The sequence below is a fragment of the Oncorhynchus masou genome, chromosome 18 (assembly GCF_036934945.1).
Source record: "Oncorhynchus masou masou isolate Uvic2021 chromosome 18, UVic_Omas_1.1, whole genome shotgun sequence".
In the NCBI taxonomy this organism is placed as follows: Eukaryota; Metazoa; Chordata; class Actinopteri; order Salmoniformes; family Salmonidae; genus Oncorhynchus; species Oncorhynchus masou.
In genome coordinates this window covers 26,065,329-26,080,328 of record NC_088229.1, presented here as the reverse complement: position 1 = coordinate 26,080,328, position 15,000 = coordinate 26,065,329, and the positions used below count along the sequence as shown (strand labels likewise).

At 39.8% G+C, this 15,000-nt stretch overlaps 1 pseudogene; it reads right to left on the bottom strand.

Annotated features, from left to right (window-relative positions):
- LOC135504308 (plexin-A1-like) overlaps positions 1-15,000 on the bottom strand; it is a 283,703-nt pseudogene that overhangs the window by 85,823 nt on the left and 182,880 nt on the right.

Sequence of the window (15,000 nt, the reverse complement as noted above, 5' to 3'; positions counted from 1 at the left end):
AGGCAGTTAACCCACTGTTCCTAGGCTGTTATTGAAAATAAGAATTTGTTCTTAACTGTCTTGTCTAGATGAAAAATAAATATTACAGACACAAACCACTGCATCACTGATACATCCCATGAGCAAGGAGCAGGACCCACATCAGACAAAGAGGAACGGGAGACAGACAAAGAGGAACGGGAGACAGACAAAGAGGAACGGGAGACAGACAAAGAGGAACGGGAGACAGACAGAAGGGAACGGGAGACAGACAGACAGAGGGGAACGGGAGACAGACAGACAGAGGGGAATGAGAGACAGACAGAGGGGAAGAGCTAAAAAGGACTCTGATATGATGACTGTCTCTCTCAAGGGAGACACAGACAGAGCGATGCTGAATAAAATGATCTCACTCTGAGATTTGCTGGGTTTCATGCGAGCCAATACACGTCCCCATAGATTTCTCCTAAGAATAATGTGCCGACAGGTCAAGGGGGCCAGCGAGCAGCATATCATATCCATCAACACAACCAAGCCCTCTCAGTGATTTCAGGCCTGCCTACCGCTCCCTACAGAATCCAATTGTGCCCTGCTGGCCTCTTCATTTGGACAGAGCTGAGCTGTTTAGAGCCAAACAAAATGGAACTCTGGGCTTTGTTTTTATCAGAGATTGGCCTGTCTGTTTCTGTCAAACTGTATCTGGGCTGCATGCAGAGACTTGAATAAATGTGATAAATCGATTTAAGCTTTCAGAACCGACTCCCAGAGGTGTGTGTTACTGCAGATACACCAGCTCATTACACAGGGTGCTATTCATATCTGATGCTAGGAAAAACTCAGCAAGCTCAGACAATTGATATTGTGTTTCGATCATAAGACAACAGTGTGACAAACAACAATAAACAGAACTATATTATGTAACTATGTAATTATATTAGTGAGACGAAAGTTGTAAAGAGTAACACTCGATGGGTAGCATGAAGAAAGTTCCCAAGGTCTCTTCCTCTAGTGAGACACGGTGATAGAACTATGCTTGATAGGACACCATGAACCTCTCAGAGGAGCTCAGCGGTAAAATGAAAGGGAATTTGAACCATGAAACGGCTTTTGGAGTGTCTGCCCACTCCTGGGCCCTAATGTGGAGGAGCAAGGAGAGTAGGGAGAGATGAGATACGCCAGGTCAGAAATCTGCTACGGAGTCACAGATAGTATCCACATACTGTAACTGAATCTTCATGGGGGGGGGGGGTGGATCTTAACGTCCAAATTCAATATTTGATCAAATAATTGTATAAAAAATGTTTGATACCTGTTTGATAACTAAGCTGTTTGATTTTGAGTTTTAGGACCCCTTTAGGTATTACATTTTTTGGGGGACACATATTTAACCCCTTGTTGTTGTTGGCACTAAACTACCTCCATACTTTTTTACATTTGTTTGTATGGGTTACCTTCAAATGAGTCCCATGACACTTGTGGGGGTCGTAGAGGAAAACGGAGAGTCTCATCTCTCCATAGACTGGTCATAATAGTTTGTAGCCAAACGGTTGGGATGCTACAGACGTTTTGGTGAGGATGTCTCATGGTCTGATAAACACCACTGGAGCTCAGCCACTTTACAACGGAGACGTGGAAGGGCGACGTCAGCGGTGTTGAATTGACACGCAGCCCATGCAACAACAACAAACATATCTCAAGCTGAAACCGACTCATTTTGATGGGGATTGTTTCATTGTGTTACTAAGACTGACACACGGGTAGGTCAATATACTCTTAAGGATATTGTATAAACTGTACAAAGAACATGCTTTGCACCAAACATGAAACATGATCACTGACCACGTATTATGCTGGGAGCTGTAGAGTCAGTACTTTCTCTGAAGGGGAGAACTAGGACAGCAGCATTAGATGACTGGGAATTATTAAAGAGAAAACACAGGAAGTGGAGCTGGCCCTGGTGGTGTCATTGGACCAAACCCCACATGAAGAAGCCTTCACCAGGATCTCAACTCCTCTCCTCTGTGTAGAAATGATCCCCAGCCTCCATTAGAACGATCTGAGGCATCTAGAAATGAAGATTTAATACACTTTGAATAATTAAAGTAGGCGAGATCAGTGGCCGGCTTGGATCCCTGAGCAGGGGGCTGCGCCTGGGAGAACCGAAGGGAGGGCAGCCTGGCACTCAGCTACCCCTGCCAGGGAGAGCTAGAGAAGAAGTTTGTCCAGTGCCAGTGTCGCAGCACAGTGGGGAGAACCCATATCTAACGGCGGAAGGTGAGAGACCATGTACCAAGGTACCGGCTTTCGCTAATTTAACATTCCAAAGAATTAAAGCTACAGTCTCGGACGTTTGTCCCATTCCGTTAGGCTGGCTGCAGTAGTGATGGAGTTGGCTGGTCTGTTCTGAGCCGTGACATTGGGGATGGAGACAGCCAAAGTTGAGCAGGGCGGAGAGTTGGAGCCGGGGCTCTTTGGCAGGCCTTCTCCTCCCTCGCCTGTTCACAGTCTGTTTACTGTAGCGCTACTGCAGCTTCCCAAGACGTCGTCGTTGGACACACTTCCTCTAGTGTGTGTGCATGCCTGTGTGTACTCACAGGAGAAATGCTTTCACAACATCAGAGAGACGAGAGAGGGAAGAGGGGGAAAAAAGCCAGATGAGACAGATTGTAAATTTGAGGGAAGGAAGGAAAGATGCTTGGCAGACATGGAGGAGAGACAGGTGGCACTGAGGATGTCTGTCTAAATGCATGAAAACAGTAACTTCAGAAACTATTGCATTTTTCCACATTTTGTTGTGTTACTTCCTGAATTTAAAATGGATTCCATTTAGATTTTTGTGTCACTAGCCTACACACAATAACTCATCATGTCAAATTGGAATCATGTTTTTCCCCCAAAAATCCAAATGTATTAAAAATGAAAAGCTGAAATGCCTTGAGTCAATAAGTATTCAACCCAATTGTAAAGACAAGCCTAAATAAGTCCAGGACTAAAAATGTGCTTAACAAGTCACATAATAAGTTGCATGGACTCTCTCTCGTGATCTGTTTAATGACTTCCTCATCTCTGTAACCAACAAAACACATACAATTTTCTGTAAGGTCCCTCAGTCAAGCAGTGAATTTCAAACACTAATTCAACCACAAAGACCAGCGAAATGTACGACGCCTCGCAAAGAAGGGCACCTATTGCAGATGGGTAAAACAAAGCAGACATTGAATATCCCTTTGAGCACGGTGAAGTTATTCATTTGGAATGTGTATCAATACACCCAGTTCCAGGCGTCCTTCTTAACTCTATTGTTGGAGAGGAAGGAAACCAGATTTCACAAGCAAAAAATATGGCAAAGCAAGGAACTTTTTGTCCTAAATACAAAAGTATTATGTTTGAGGCAAATCCAATACAACATTACGGATTACCATTCTCCATATTTTTAAGCATAGTGGTGGCTGCATCATGGTATGGGTATGCTTGTAATAATTAAAGACTGGGGAGGTTTTCAGGATAAAAAATAAATGGAGCTAAGCACAAGCAAAATCCGAGAGAAAAACCTGGTTCAGTCTGCTTTCCACCAAACCCTGGGAGAGGAATCCACCTTTCAGCAGGACAATAAGCTAAAACACAAGGGCAAATCTACACTGGAGTTTCTTACCACTGAGACAGTGAATGTTCCTGAGTGGCAGAGTTACAGTTTTGAATTACATCTGTTTGAAAATCTATTGCAAGATCTGAAAATGGTTGTCTAGCAATAATCAACAACAAATTCGACAGAGCTTGAAGAATTTTTAAAAGAATAATTGGCAAATGTCGCACAAACCAGGTGTGGAAAACTTACCTAGAAAGACTCACAACTGCAATCGATTCAAACATGTATTAACTCAGGGGGCTGAATACTTATCTAATGTTGTAATATTTCTCTAATTTTGACATTACAGAGTATTCTTTGACAAAAAAAAGACAATTAAATCCATTTGAATCCCACTTTGTAACATAACAAAAAAGCAAAGTGGTGTGAATACTTTCTAAAGGCCCTGTACATACTTTATCAGACCGATATGCAACTCTACACATGCTATCTCATTACAATCAATGACAACATGCATTAACTACCATATAAGAGTCAACCAAAGCTAGCCTAGCGTGTAATACTGTATCTTGCAGGAGGAGAACAGAGATGCACATTACTTCACTCTGTCACTTTGATACATCTTCTAATTAGCAGCAGATAGACTCATGTTAGTTTATCCAGACTTCTCCATTTTTACATCTGTACAGCCAAAGCTGCTCTAATGGTTCTAAATTGGACAAGGAAAAGTATCACCCATTATTCCCTAATGGGTGATATAATACAGTGTAACTGAATGTAAGGAACTCCATAGGGACTTATGGTATAATCAGGTTTTGGATAAGTCGGAAGTTTACATACATCTTAGCCAAATACATTTACTCAGTTTTTCACAATTCCTGACATTTAATCCTAATAAAAATTCCCTGTCTTACGCCAGTTAGGATAACCACTTCATTTTAAGAATGTGAAATGTCTGAATAATAGTAGAGAGAATGATTTATTTCAGATTTTATTTCTTTCATCACATTCCTAGTGGGTCAGAAGTTTACATACACTCAATTAGTATTTGGTAGCATTGCCTTTAAATTATTTAACTTGGGTCAAACATTTCAGGTAGCCTTGCAAAAGCTTCCCACAATAAGTTGGGTGAATTTTGGCCCATTCCTCCTGACAGAGTTGGTGTAACTGAGTCAGGTTTGTAGGCCTCCTTGCTCGCACACGCGTTTTCAGTTCTGCCCACAAATTTCCCATGGGATTGAGGTCAGAGCTTTGTGATGGCCACTCCAATACCTTGACTTTGTTGTCCTTAAGCCATTTTTCCACAACTTTGGAAAAATGCTTGGGGTCATTGTCCATTAGGAAGACCCATTTGCGACCAAGCTTGAACTTCCTGACTGATGTCTTGAGATGTTGCTTCAATATATCCACATCATTGTCCATCCAGATGATGCCATCTATTTTGTGAAGTGCACCAGTCCCTCTTGCAGCAAAGTACCCCCACAACATGATGCCGCCACCACCGTGCTTCACGGTTGGGATGGGGATTTTCAGCTTGAAAGCTTCCCCCTTTTTCCTCCAAACATAACAATGGTCATTATGGCCAACAGTTACATTTTTGTTTCATCAGACCAGAGGACATTTCTCCAAAAAGTACAATCTTTGACACCATGTGCAGTTGCAAACCGTAGTCTGTTTTTTTTATGGCTGTTTTGGAGCAGTGGCTTCTTCCTTAATGAGCAGCCTTTCCTTAATGAGCGGCTCCCTAGGATGAACCAGACTTGTGGAGGTCTACAATTTTTCTGAGGACTTGGCTGATTTCTTTTGATTTTCCAATGATGTCAAGCAAAGAGGCACTGATTTTGAAGGTAGGCCTTGAAATACAGCCACAGGTACACCTCCAATTGACTCAAATGATGTCAATTAGCCTATCAGAAGCTTCTAAAGCCATGACATACTTTTCTGGAGTTTTTCAAGCTGTTTAAAGGCTGTCAACTTAGTGTATGTAAACTTCTGACCCACTGGAATTGTGATACAGTGAATTATAAGTGTAATTGTAAACAATTGTTGGAAAAATGACTTGTGTAATGCACAAAGTAGATGTCCTAACCTACTTGCCAAAACTATAGTTTGTTGACAAGAAAATTGTGGAGTGGTTGAAAAACGAGTTTTAATGATTCCAACCTAAGTGTATGCAAACTTCCGACTTCAACTGTATGTATATTATATATCTCCTATCAGAGATTTGAACCTTTGACTGATCCCAATTCTGTACTGATTCCATCCCAATGTTGGAGACTGGCTTCAAACTGACAGAGAGACAGACAGCCACTACTTCTACCAGACCAACAAACCCACAGCCACTGTCCATGACAACACATTAGTTTGTTTCAATGTTAGTTTGTTTGTTTGTTTATTCATTTCTCCTGATGGGTTTCTCAAGTGCGGCTTTACTCGAGCAATTTTCTGCCTGGTCGGATTTAATGTGCGCCTTTGTTTATCGTCTGTCGTGCGGATGCTGATTGATATACATTTGATTTGCAAATGTTACTCATTACATCGAGGACTTAGTTACAATGCTGGTGGACACACAACTATGAGAAATGCATTTTGGCATATCAGTGGGCACAAAGATAACAGTTGAGAGTGACTTGGCAAATGAGCGATAATGGAATAAATCTCTGACTTATTTACACATAATGTCAAAATGTTGCATACTTTTCCTTCCCACTCAAAACCCATTTTCCATTGAAATCTACTGTTTTGTAAACATTTTGGGTTCAAGTTAACTCTTTCTGTTATCGACAACGGTGCATAAAAAGTCCATCAAAAAAGAAAGAAAATGGAGGCATGGGCATTGTGCAACATAAAATAAGGGCAGCTGTGTGTAACACGCCTATTGAGATGGACTGGCCATGTAACCATGGTAACCTATGCACCAAAAGGAGAAACATATCAGTGCTGGGAGTACAGAGTATGTGTGTGGTTTGGTTGGATTACAGCTGAACTCAGGGGGAACAACAAGCTGTCCGATTGACTTACAGTACCACGACTGATGCCATATTTAGTCTTCGATTTTGACCAACACCACAACACCAACACACTTCATTTTATCTGCTTAACTGTGCCCCCTTTACTCTACGCTCTGTTAGAGAGTTACTTAATTCCTTCACACAACCTTTCCCCCAAATCAGCCCCCCCACAGCCTAGCCCCTCCACCACCTTGTATGAACACATGCCAAATGCTCTTCTCTGAGATTAAACACTTTGCTGCGTTTTCCACTGGAGCTTTGCAAGCAGTGAGAAAGTGAGCATTGGTTTTTACAGTAACAGAATGTTAATCCTAAACTGGACTCAGGGGTAAACGTAATATAATAAACGTATCTCAGAGAAACTCCAATTAGTATGATATGTTACGTTTTGTATGGTTTTATTCATTTGTGGATATCCATCATCCATTTCGATGACATGTTATGAATTACACTTCATATGATTGCAATTCATACAATGTTATGAATGTGCGTATGATACACGATATACATATGACAGACATATGATACACGATATACATATGATAGACGTATGATACACGATATACATATGATAGACATATGATACACTATATACATATGATAGACGTATGATACACGATATACATATGATAGACGTATGATACACGATATACATATGATACACGTATGATACACGATATACATATGATAGACATATGATACACGATATACATATGATAGACGTATGATACACTATATACATATGATAGACGTATGATACACTATATACATATGATAGACGTATGATACACGATATACATATGATAGACGTATGATACACGACATACATATGATAGACGTATGATACACGATATACATATGATAGACGTATGATACACTATATACATATGATAGACGTATGATACACTATATACATATGATAGACGTATGATACACGACATACATATGATAGACGTATGATACACGACATACATATGATACACGTATGATACACAATATACATATGATAGACGTATGATACACGATATACATATGATAGACGTATGATACACTATATACATATGATAGACGTATGATACACTATATACATATGATAGATGTATGATACACTATATACATATGATAGACGTATGATACACGACATACATATGATACACGTATGATACACGATATACATATGATAGACGTATGATACACGATATACATATGATAGACGTATGATACACTATATACATATGATAGACGTATGATACACGATATACATATGATAGACGTATGATACACGACATACATATGATAGACGTATGATACGTGTAATAGACCATATATACAAAAGTATGTGGACACCTCCTCAGATTAGTGGATTTGGCTATTTCACCCACACGGGCGAAACAGGGTTTGGGGGATGCCAGGACAACACTACCTGTTCAAATGCATAATACCAACTATGAAGTGTGGTGGAGGAGGAATATGGTCTGGGGCTTTGTTTCATGGTTCGGGCTAGGCGCCTTAGTCCCAGTGAAAGGAAAGCTTAACGCTACAGCATACAATGACATTCTAGACGATTCTGTGCTTCCAAAGTTGTGGCTACAGTTTGGGGAAGGCCCTTTCCTATTTCATTGTGACAATGCACTGCGCACAAAGCGAGGTCCATACAGAAATGGTTTGTGGAGATCGGTGTGGAAGAACTTAACTGGCCTGCACAGATCCCTTACCTCAACCCCATCAAACACCTTTGATCAATGGTTGGTTGAGATCGTTGTGTAAGAACTTGACTGGGATGAATTGGGAATGCCGACTGCGAGCCAGGCCTAATCGCCCAACATCAGTGCCCGATCTCACTAACGCTCTTGTGGCTGAATGGAAACAAGTCCTCCCAGCAATGCTCCGACATCAAGATGAAAGCCTTCCCAGAAGAGTAGAGGATGTTATAGCAGCAAAAGGGGGACTAACTCCATATTAATGTCCATGATTTTGGAATGAGATTTTCGAAGAGCAAGTGTCCACATACTTTTGGTCATGTAGTGTATGTTGTGGCTAACATTAGCTAGGTGGCTAACGTTAGCTAGGCTAAGGGTTAGGGGGTTAAGGTTAGGTTCAAGGTTAGGAGTTAGGTTAAAGGGTTAAGGTTAGGTTGAGATAACATGCTAAAAAAAGTAGTAAGAAGTTACAATTAGCTAAAATGCTAAAGTTGTCTGTGATGAAATTCGAACACACAACCTTTGGGTTGCAAGACATTCGGGTTAAACACCTACCCAACCACGCCAACCAGACACATTACTATCTTTCTAACATATCATCCTAATTTACTATGTTATGTCTAGTCTATGAGACCAAGCTGTAAATATATGTAATGTCCTCTTAAAGTGAGAGAGAGAGCGAGAGAGAGCGAGAGAGAGCGAGAGAGAGCGAGAGAGAGCGAGAGAGAGCGAGAGAGAGCGAGAGAGAGAGAGAGAGAGAGAGAGAGCATGTACCGCGATAAAAGCCGTGGCCCTTAATTGGATTGAGGTAGGATACCTCATGACCAATTAATATCATAAATAAACCACAACGTAACCCAGAAGCATGGGAAAGGTGTTCCGCCAGCGAAGAGATAAGGAACCTACTCTGCCCGCAGCCAAGACAAACACATGTATACATCAGGTGCATTCCCAGATGCTCGAAGCACTGAACAGCAGAACCCGGTGTGTGAACAGATCAGGGTTTCACGTCCCCCCAGGTCACTTAACATGGATGTAAATGTGAATTTACACTTTTAAATAGGTGATTGTCACAGGGATCAGTGGGTTGGGAGATTAAGGTTTGGAGGGTGAAGGAGAATTAGTTTGTTTGTTATAGTTGGCATTTGTGTGACTGAGTTTGTGATTTGTTTTGTACATTTTTGTACAGTGTGTAAATGTGTTTGTGTGTGTGCGTGCGTGCGTGCGTGTGTGTGATGGAGTGTCAGTAAACAGTTCACTCTTCTACAACACCACAGAGCGTGCACTTTGTCTAGGCATTCCACGGTCAGGCCGGGAGAGAGAGAGAGAGAGAGAGAGAGAGAGAGAGAGAGAGAGAGGGTGAGAGAGAGAGCAGGGGATGAGATTGATATTGGTTTTCATGCAAATGCAACATTTGGAAATGTAGAACACGATACAATTTGCATAGTCATTCACCCTGGCCTGTTTATAAGTGCATAAATCCAGGACTGGTTTTTATTTAAACTGCTCCTGCTGAACCACTCATAGCTTCACTCTGAGGCCCAGGCATGGTGGGTCGACAATACCAAGAGCCCAGCTGGAGAATACTGGACATCAGCCAGCACGTGGATCACTCTCATCAACGGGAGGAAGTGTGTGTGTGAGTGTGTGTTCGTGCATGTTTGTGAAAGGTTTTACTGTGTATGAGTGGCTATGACACTGACTGGTGTCATCACTGTAATGTGTTGCTGAAGAGATGGTTGTTACACAGGGAGACCATGTGCAGTATTTTGGGACAGAGGGGGATCTCTCACCTCTGACACGTTCACCCGGCCCTCCTGGAAGGAGCAGTCGTTGGCGTTCTGAGTGCACATGTGGCGGTATTTACACCAGTGGCAGGGGAACGAGCCATTGACACACGACAGACACCTGCAAACAGAGAGACAGAGCGAGTGATTGAGTCACTGCATTGAATCGAAAACAAATAAACAGAACAAAAACACATTCATAGACTGTTAAAATGGCCGTCCTTGCCTAACAACCTCCTCTCAGTCTCACATATTTCTGTTCTAACCACTATCAACATCTATCTCCATGTTGAAGAGGTGAATGAGAGGAGGAGGGACAGATACAAGGCTGATTAGGATGGGTGACTGTGGACTATTCATCCTTTATCAACAGCTACTGAGAGGTAGACAGGGAAAGAGATGAAAACAGAAAGATAGGAAGAGCGGAAACAGGTAAACAGGTAGATTAGATGAAAAGAGGGATGAGAGGAAGAAGGAGAAAGTATATAGCTAGACTAAGTCGTTATATTGACCGACAGCACTGTCCTAATCAGATGTGTGACACTGTTTTCTACTCTACAGTTAGGATGAATCTCATATGACTGAAAAAACAAGCTAGGTATCCTGTGGTCACACACACACACATCAACAACTGTATGATACACACACACACATCAACAACTGTATAATACACACACACACATCAACAACTGTATGATGCACACACACACACACATCAACAACTGTATGATACACACACACACATCAACAACTGTACAATACACACACACACATCAACAACTGTACAATACACACACACATCAACAACTGTATGATACACACACACACATCAACAACTGTATAATACACACACACACATCAACAACTGTACAATACACACACACACATCAACAACTGTACAATACACACACACACATCAACAACTGTACAATACACACACACACATCAACAACTGTATAATACACACACACACATCAACAACTGTATAATACACACACACACATCAACAACTGTATAATACACACACACACATCAACAACTGTATAATACACACACACACATCAACAACTGTATGACACACACACACACATCAACAACTGTATAATACACACACACACATCAACAACTGTATAATACACACACACACATCAACAACTGTATAATACACACACACACATCAACAACTGTATAATACACACACACACATCAACAACTGTATAATACACACACACATCAACAACTGTATAATACACACATACACATCAACAACTGTATAATACACACACACACACACACATCAACAACTGTATGATACACACATACACATCAACAACTGTATAATACACACACACACACATCAACAACTGTATGATACACACACAAACATCAACAACTGTATGATACACACACACACATCAACAACTGTATGATACACACATACACATCAACAACTGTATGATACACACACACACATCAACAACTGTACAATACACACATACACATCAACAACTGTATAATACACACACACACATCAACAACTGTATGATACACACATACACATCAACAACTGTATAATACACACACACACACACACACATCAACAACTGTATGATACACACACACACATCAACAACTGTATGATACACACATACACATCAACAACTGTATGATACACACACACACATCAACAACTGTATGATACACACATACACATCAACAACTGTATAATACACACACACACACACACATCAACAACTGTATGATACACACATACACATCAACAACTGTATAATACACACACACACACACACACACATCAACAACTGTATGATACACACACACACATCAACAACTGTATGATACACACACACACATCAACAACTGTATGATACACACACACACATCAACAACTGTATAATACACACATACACATCAACAACTGTATAATACACACATACACATCAACAACTGTATGATACACACATACACATCAACAACTGTATAATGATACACACATACACATCAACAACTGTACAATACACACACACACATCAACAACTGTATAATACACACACACATCAACAACTGTATGATACACACACACACATCAACAACTGTATAATACACACATACACATCAACAACTGTATGATACACACATACACATCAACAACTGTATAATACACACACACACATCAACAACTGTATAATACACAACATACACATCACACAACTGTATGATACACACATACACATCAACAACTGTATAATACACACACACACATCAACAACTGTATGATACACACACACACATCAACAACTGTATGATACACACACACACATCAACAACTGTATACACATCAACAACACATCAACAACTGTATAATACACACACACATCAACAACTGTATGATACACACACACACATCAACAACTGTATGATACACACACACACATCAACAACTGTATGATACACACACACACATCAACAACTGTATGATACACACATACACATCAACAACTGTATAATACACACACACACATCAACAACTGTATAATACACACACACACATCAACAACTGTATGATACACACACACACATCAACAACTGTATAATACACACACACACATCAACAACTGTATAATACACACACACACATCAACAACTGTATGATACACACACACACATCAACAACTGTATGATACACACATACACATCAACAACTGTATGATACACACATACACATCAACAACTGTATAATACACACACACACATCAACAACTGTATAATACACACACACACATCAACAACTGTATGATACACACATACACATCAACAACTGTATAATACACACACACACATCAACAACTGTATAATACACACACACACATCAACAACTGTATGATACACACATACACATCAACAACTGTATAATACACACACACACATCAACAACTGTATGATACACACATACACATCAACAACTGTATGATACACACACACACATCAACAACTGTATGATACACACATACACATCAACAACTGTATGATACACACACACACTTCAACAACTGTATGATACACACATACACATCAACAACTGTATGATACACACACACACATCAACAACTGTATAATACACACATACACATCAACAACTGTATAATACACACACACACATCAACAACTGTATGATACACACACACACATCAACAACTGTATGATACACACACACACATCAACAACTGTATAATACACACACACACATCAACAACTGTATGATACACACACACACATCAACAACTGTATAATACACACACACACATCAACAACTGTATAATACACACACACACATCAACAACTGTATAATACACACACACACATCAACAACTGTACAATACACACACACACATCAACAACTGTATAATACACACACACACATCAACAACTGTACAATACACACACACACACATCAACAACTGTATAATACACACACACACATCAACAACTGTATAATACACACACACATCAACAACTGTATAATACACACACACACATCAACAACTGTATAATACACACACACACATCAACAACTGTATGATACACACACACACATCAACAACTGTATAATACACACACACATCAACAACTGTATAATACACACATACACATCAACAACTGTATAATACACACACACACATCAACAACTGTATGATACACACATACACATCAACAACTGTATAATACACACACACACACATCAACAACTGTATGATACACACATACACATCAACAACTGTATAATACACACACACACATCAACAACTGTATAATACACACACACACATCAACAACAACTGTATGATACACACATACACATCAACAACTGTATAATACACATCAACAACTGTATAATACACACACACACATCAACAACTGTATAATACACACACACACATCAACAACTGTATAATACACACACACACATCAACAACTGTATAATACACACACACACATCAACAACTGTATAATACACACACACACACATCAACAACTGTATGATACACACACACACATCAACAACTGTATAATACACACACACACATCAACAACTGTATAATACACACACACACATCAACAACTGTATAATACACACATACACATCAACAACTGTATAATACACACACACACATCAACAACTGTATGATACACACATACACATCAACAACTGTATGATACACACACACACTTCAACAACTGTATGATACACACATACACATCAACAACTGTATGATACACACACACACATCAACAACTGTATAATACACACATACACATCAACAACTGTATAATACACACACACACATCAACAACCGTATGATACAGACACACACATCAACAACTGTATGATACACACATACACATCAACAACTGTATAATACACACACACACATCAAAAACTGTATGATACACACACACACATCAACAACTGTATAATACACACACACACATCAACAACTGTATAATACACACACATACATCAACAACTGTATAATACACACATACACATCAACAACTGTATAATACACACACACACATCAACAACTGTATGATACACACATACACATCAACAACTGTATGATACACACACACACTTCAACAACTGTATGATACACACATACACATCAACAACTGTATGATATACACACACACATCAACAACTGTATAATACACACATACACATCAACAACTGTATAATACACACACACACATCAACAACTGTATGATACACACACACACACATCAACAACTGTATAATACACACATACACATCAACAACTGTATAATACACACACACACACACATCAACAACTGTATGATACACACACACACATCAACAACTGTATGATACACACACACACATCAACAACTGTATG